Source organism: Anabrus simplex, chromosome 3 (genome assembly GCF_040414725.1).
Source record: "Anabrus simplex isolate iqAnaSimp1 chromosome 3, ASM4041472v1, whole genome shotgun sequence".
Taxonomy (NCBI): domain Eukaryota; kingdom Metazoa; phylum Arthropoda; class Insecta; order Orthoptera; family Tettigoniidae; genus Anabrus; species Anabrus simplex.
Genome location: NC_090267.1, coordinates 439,329,737 through 439,336,487, shown reverse-complemented (window position 1 = coordinate 439,336,487; position 6,751 = coordinate 439,329,737).

Here is a 6,751-nt window from a genome sequence, read left to right as displayed (position 1 = left end):
GAAGTTCCACCATTCTGTTTTCTGGGAATATCCCTAACCGAAGTATTTAATCAGGGGTGACAAGCGAATGCAAGTAAACCATGTCAATTATGCACACTTCAGACCGATGTTCATCAGCCTATTATTGCAGTGCGTTGGTGAAGACAAAGACCAATCAGATGTATGTATTTGAAAAATATTAAATGCAGCGAAGATAATTATTTCGTCTTTTTTCACTGCTTAGGCTGGAAAAAGTGTAATTTTAGCTGCCTAAAATACAGCTGTTATTTAGCTTGTATAAAATGGGCACTGATAATTTGCTAAAGAATGACAATAATATAACAGTGGAGTCAGAAGGCTTCATAGTGCTGAGAGGAAAACCAGGGATCAGAATGGGAAGAGAGAGGCACGCACCTACATGCTTCGGTACAGGGTTCATATTTGACAAGAGATACGAGGATGACATAGTTGAGGTAAAGAACAGGTCGGAAAGGATATCAACGCTGACTTTCCGAGCAGCGAACAAAAAGTACAGGATAGTGAACGGCCAGGCACCGACCAATGGCAAGAACAGGGAGGATCCGAAAGCAGTGAACAACTTCTGGGAGGAACTATACCCTGAGAAGGATACCAAACAGGTAATGATAGTCACAGGTGATCATAATGCGCAGGTCGGAAGAGAGAACTAACATAAGGGAGTATTAGGAGAGTATTCAGCTCAGAGGAGGACAAATAAAAATGGGGAAAGATTAATCGAACTGTGTCGTGAACACAAATTGAAACCGATGACAACATACTGCAGGGCCAAACCAAACAAGAAAAAGACTTTGGCAAGCCCGTGGAAAAGTTTAGGGGAATTCCAGATTGATCATATTGCGATAAGTCGGACGAACACTAAAGAGATCATGAACACCAAGGTCAGGAAAAACACATGGGTGGAGTCAGGTCACCACCTTACAGAAATAAAGTGCCGATGGTTACCGAACAGGGGTAGACAGCCACAGACGGATAGAGGAACGGGGAATAACAAGATCGACCGAGACAAACTAAGACGCAACAAGGAGAAGTACGAGGAGGGGATCAAAACACAGTCTGAATGGGAAGACATAAAGGCGAACATGGGGGAAAATGTCTGGGTTGAAGGGGAAAGAAGCAAAGAAGAAGAAGAAGCACTGATGGTGAAACTCGAGGATTGTAAGAAAGCAGTAGAGAACAGAAGAAATGTCTGGAGAGACTGGAACAGCAAGAAAAACCTTGGAAAATGGGAGATCTTTGAAGGAAGGCAGTAGCCGGAACAAGAAGTTGGACCAGAAGACAGAGGATGAAACAGGAACTGGACGAGATTGAAAATAACACCAGAGACTTTTTTGAAAAGTTAAAAAAAGACTGGTAAGATACAAGGGCTGAGAGCTGTTCATAAGAGACAAGAAAGGTAAGTTGGCCATAAGTGTGAAGGAGAACAGTAGAATATTTGCCGAGTACTTTCACGACCTACTGAATTGCGAGCCAGCTGGAGAGGGACTGGAACTCGGACCGGACTCAGAAGAGAAAGGCCACGACCTACGACGAGAGATGAGGTTGCAGAAGCCATAAGGGTCCTGAAGAATAACAAGGCGACGGAATGCCGACGGAGGTGATAAAATGGGGAGACAATAGACAACATTACGCAGATCTGGAGGACCAAGAAATTACCGGAAGGATGGAAGAATACAATCATAGTATCGATACACAAAAAAGGGGGACAAGAGGTCGCAAACAACTACAAAGGGATATCGCTACTAGAAGTGGGCTGTAAGGTGGTGTCCAGACTCCTCCTGAAAAGAGTAGAACAACAGCTAGACATCACAATAGGAGATAACCAAGCGGGTTTTAGGAAAGGACGAGGGTGCATAGAACAGATATTTACTCTGAAACAACTGATAGAGCACAGGACCTTGAAGAATAAGAAGACGGTAGTAACCTTCGTAGACTTCAAGAAGGCATACGACTCCATAAACAGACACTGGGAGGATTCTGGAGAACTGAGGACTAGATGGCACCACACGAGAATGATAAATACTGAGAGACATAAAGGCAAGGGCGAGATTCAAGAGTGCACCATCAGAAGAGTTTGAGATCAAGACCGGGGTCAAACAGGGAGACGGGCTGTCACCGATGTTATTTAGCGTAGCACTGGATGAAGTCATCAGACAATGGAGGACAACAAATTAAAAGATGGCAATACCAAAGACACATGCAGGGGACAAGAAGGATAACAGAGCACAGGTGGACTGCCTAGCCTTTGCGGACGACATAGTAAGCGAGACGGAAGAAAATGCAAAGAAACAACTCAACATGAACAAGATAGCCAGAAGGGTAGGACTTCGGATCGCCTACCAAAATACTAAGACTCGGTGGTTGGAAAACATCAGCACGACGCTCTAACCACTGAGCTAACGGTTACCAGGTTACTAACAACGAGACTGATAGAAGAGGTAGACCACGCCTTACCGGAAGAGCAATTAGGCTTTCGACGAGGGAGATCTACAATGAATGCGATAAATCTGATTGACGACAGAGCGGATGCCCTCAGACATCCAAAAGGGAAACTTTACGCGATCTTTGTAGACTACAACAAAGCGTTCGACCTAGTGGACAGGGAAAAGCTACTGAAGAAACTGGGAAACATAATAGGATATATGAATCCTTTAACGAACATCTTTAGGACCAGTCTTGCTTATAATTACATCACTGTAAAGGATAACGTCTCTCTCGAACCCCATAACGCAGATGAACTGAGTACTGCAGGGCAATCCAATAAACCCCGTAGTCTTCAATATAGCGGTCTCAGACCTAATACCCTATATAAAGGTCGAACGCGACGAGGTACACATATACATGTATGCAGATGACATGGTACTCGTATCAAAAAAGAACGAAAAACTACAGGCTGCTTTCAAGAAGCTGAACATTTGGGCAGAGGACAATAAATTCAGAGTTAATCGACAGAAGACGGTACAGATTATCTTACGCAAGGGAGGCAGAACAACATTAACAGAGAGAATTGTCCGGCCCCGCGGTGTAGGGGGCAACGTGTCTGCCTGTCACCCGGCGGCCCCAGGTTCGATTCCCGGCCGGGTCGTGATTAATATCCCTGGCCTGGGGACTGGGTGTTTTTGTCGTCCTTAACGTTCCTTTCCTCACATTCAACACTTTACATTTCCGCCATGTACATAATACACGCAGGTTCCTCACATATGGTGCAAGTAGGGGCAACGACGCCGCGAACAATTAGCATTTAAAAAAACAGAGAGAATTTACTATCAGAACGGAGGAGAAACTATGCCAATCGTAACCAACTTTAAATATTTGGGCAATACATTACAGTCATCAGGAACTACTTATACCAGACACATCAAGGTTAGAGTGGCTGCGGCCGTATCAGGAATGAATGACATCTTGATCTTACGCAAACTTTTGGCTGAAGTCGCTATGAATTTGCTCCATGCAAAAATATCCCCGATAATGACGTACGGACTAGAATTGATATGGGAACATCTCACTAAAAGAAATATTCGAGACATTGAAAGTGTAAAATGCATGTTTGTCCAAATTTACTCCTTCAAGACTATGTTTCGAGATGATAAGAAAACTCTTCTATACAGAAGAACTAAATCACAAACTAATAACATTGCCATGTACAGATGCATTCAACCAGAGCTGCGAACTAAGAAGGGAGATATATGGGAAACATTTTACACCAAAGAGGTTATGACGAGTACGGATCGGGTGAAGGCAAACTATGAGCTCAGGCACATAGCGACTAGATTAGAAACACACGGTTTTCATCACCGCGTGTTTGCTAACAAAACTTTTCACACCCCGAGAAAGGAATGTATATGTGTACTGTGCGAGAAGACTTGCGTCATATATCATGTTGTGACGTGTATTAAAAGACAGTTGGGACTAACCAAATTCTGTTTCACGTAAGTAGTCATGTAAACATATTTTAATGGTCATTGGCTGCAACAAAATTTTATTATTGGAGAACATCAGAACGCACCGTGTAGAAGGTAGAAAAGTTTAAGTACCTTGGAGAATATGTAACAGAAATGAACAGGAGCAGCGATGGGATAAAAGAGAGGGTGAAAAAGATTAGGACTACCTATCTTGCGACCAGAGAAGTGTACAATAAAAGAAACATATCAACAGACAAAGCCCAGGCACTACAATGGAACAGTGAGGAAAGCGGTACTGTACGCGGCCAAGACGATGACACTAGAAAGGGATGGGGCAGAGAAACTGAAAAAAGAAAAAAATCTGAGAAAGATACTGGGACAGAAAAGAGGCGAAAGATGGGAACGAAGATCAAAGAACGAAATGTACCGGAACATGAGGACGATCTCGGAAGAAATAAGACTTAAAAGAGCAAGATTTACTGGACATGTGATCAGGATGGATATGGAGAGAATGTCTAGAAGAGTATGGGAGAAAACTGGTAGACGAGAGAAAAGACTGGAATTAAGTGGGTTGTTGATCTCCGGAAGGACTGGACTGTGATGGGGATCAACGTAGGACAGAGAACTGGGAAAATAAATATACACCAACCAATATGCCAGAGCTCAATGACAGACAGGTACAAGAATAGGATAGAGAAGCACCAGTGCGGGGACAAGAAAAGAGGACACTGAAAATATCAGCTGAAGAACGGGAGAGGAAAGAAGAAGAGGAATATATTTCTAGGTATTCCTCTCGTGGATGATTCCCTTCAATGAAGCCTTCTGGCACAGTTTCCATTAAATTGGAATGGCGCATTGTGTGACCCCACCATGCAAGACGACGGTTAAGGATGGTGCGAAGGATTGATCTCCGTCGGTTCACAGTGTCTAGAACGCTGGTGTTTGACATCGTATCTCTCCACATCCCATTTATAATCTTACTATAGCACCACATCGCAAGGCTTCAAGATGGTTCGTTTTATTTCAATGTGTCCACGTTTCACATAAATACAGTGCAACTGTCCATGCAAACGCTTGCGGCAATCTCTTTCGGAGGTGAAAACTAAGTTGACTGGTAATGTCCTCTTCTGCATAAAAGCCATTTTCTCCTGAGCAAAACGGCATTCAGCTTCAGTGATGCACCTTCCGTCCTCTGTAATCTTCTGGAGTACGTAAGCAACTAAGTGAAAGGCTTGACTTGTTCTACAGTAAAGAAAATGGAAATTACAACACCCAGAAGGAGTGGTGCTACATTGCTGCAATTGAACATGCAGGACGAATGGTCGGTTGTGATTCGATGATTACACTTTCAGGTCCCTCTGACTGCAAGTTTGGACAACAATTAATACAGGATGTGCCTACCACGAGCTGCAATACTTTGATGAATTCGTCGAGGTATGGAGTCAATAAGGCCCTGGATCGCTTCCTGAGGAATTGTGGCCCATGCTTGCTGCACTGCACGGGTCAGTTGTTCCAGAGTTGTGGGTGGCTGAGGACGGTTGGCCAGTTGTCGACCCATCATGTCCCACACATGTTCAAAGGACTGAGGTCGGGGGTCTGGCGGGCCATTCTAAGGTTGTGATGTGGAGAGCTTCTCTGGAGATGCGTTCAGTGTAAACGCGGGCATTGTCCTGCTGAAACATCCCATTAGGAATGTTCGCCGCCATAGGGACAACCACTGGATTGAGTACCCTATCAACGTACTGTCGAGCAGTCAGTGCCCTCAACAAGCACTAATTGTGATTTCACATTAAAGCCAATAGCTCCCCAGACCATAATGCTTGGTGTTCCGGCGATCACTGCGGGCAAGACAGAAGCGCGATTCATCACTAAAGACGACCCTAAGCCATTCGTCGACCCACGTCGATCTTTCTCGACACCAGGCCAGCCTTACACGTCGCTGTTGTGGGGTCAATGGAACACCTTCTGCAGGGACACGAGCTGGTAAGCCAGCTGCACGCAGGCGATTACCAACTGTTTGTTGAGTAACGTGGGGTGCCACAGCTGCTCGAATTTGCGCTGCTGTTGCATGGGGTTCCATCCGTGAATCCGAATGATGCGGCGATCCTCTCTCACAGTTGTCTGTCGCGCTGGGCCTGTGCCAGGTCTACGAGTGTGGGGGACCTTCATTTGACCACTGCTGCGATACACGTTGTGCCGTAGATGCCTGTCGGCCAACACGTGCAGCGACAGTCCTTAGCGATAATCCAGCCTCACACAGCCCAATTCTCCGAGCCCTCTCAAACGGCGACAGTTGTTGACAGCGTGCTCTTCTTTGTCGTCGAGGTATATTTGACTGGGAACACTTCACTGCACAGACTGCAAGTCAACTACGCTACACCAGAGTCCGTATACTGGAGTTGATTCCTCCGCGACCAATCACGTGGGGAGACCTGTAGCAACAATCCAATGGGTCTGAAACTTTGATCGTTTACATACCTAGATGGCATCGTTCCATATCTTGAAAATCAACACAAACGACCAATGCCTTCATGGTGTTGCAATTTCCATTTTCTTAAGTGTATTCTTGCCTGCTGCCATTTCTTGATGGATACAGTACTTTTGTATCCATCTCTTGGCACAGGCCAGAGTAAAGTGTAGCTTTCACCGAAGTCCCAGTCTCATCCATGGCTGTGACAATATGGAAGCTGCTGGGGTATGGGTGGTGCTGAGTAATGGCATTCAGAGCACGACTAGTGCATCTGAGTGTTATGAAAGGTGTTGCTCATAGGGTCAGTCGTGCTGCAATAGCACTTTCCGACCCAGTGAGGAAAGCAATGGCAAACTACCTCACT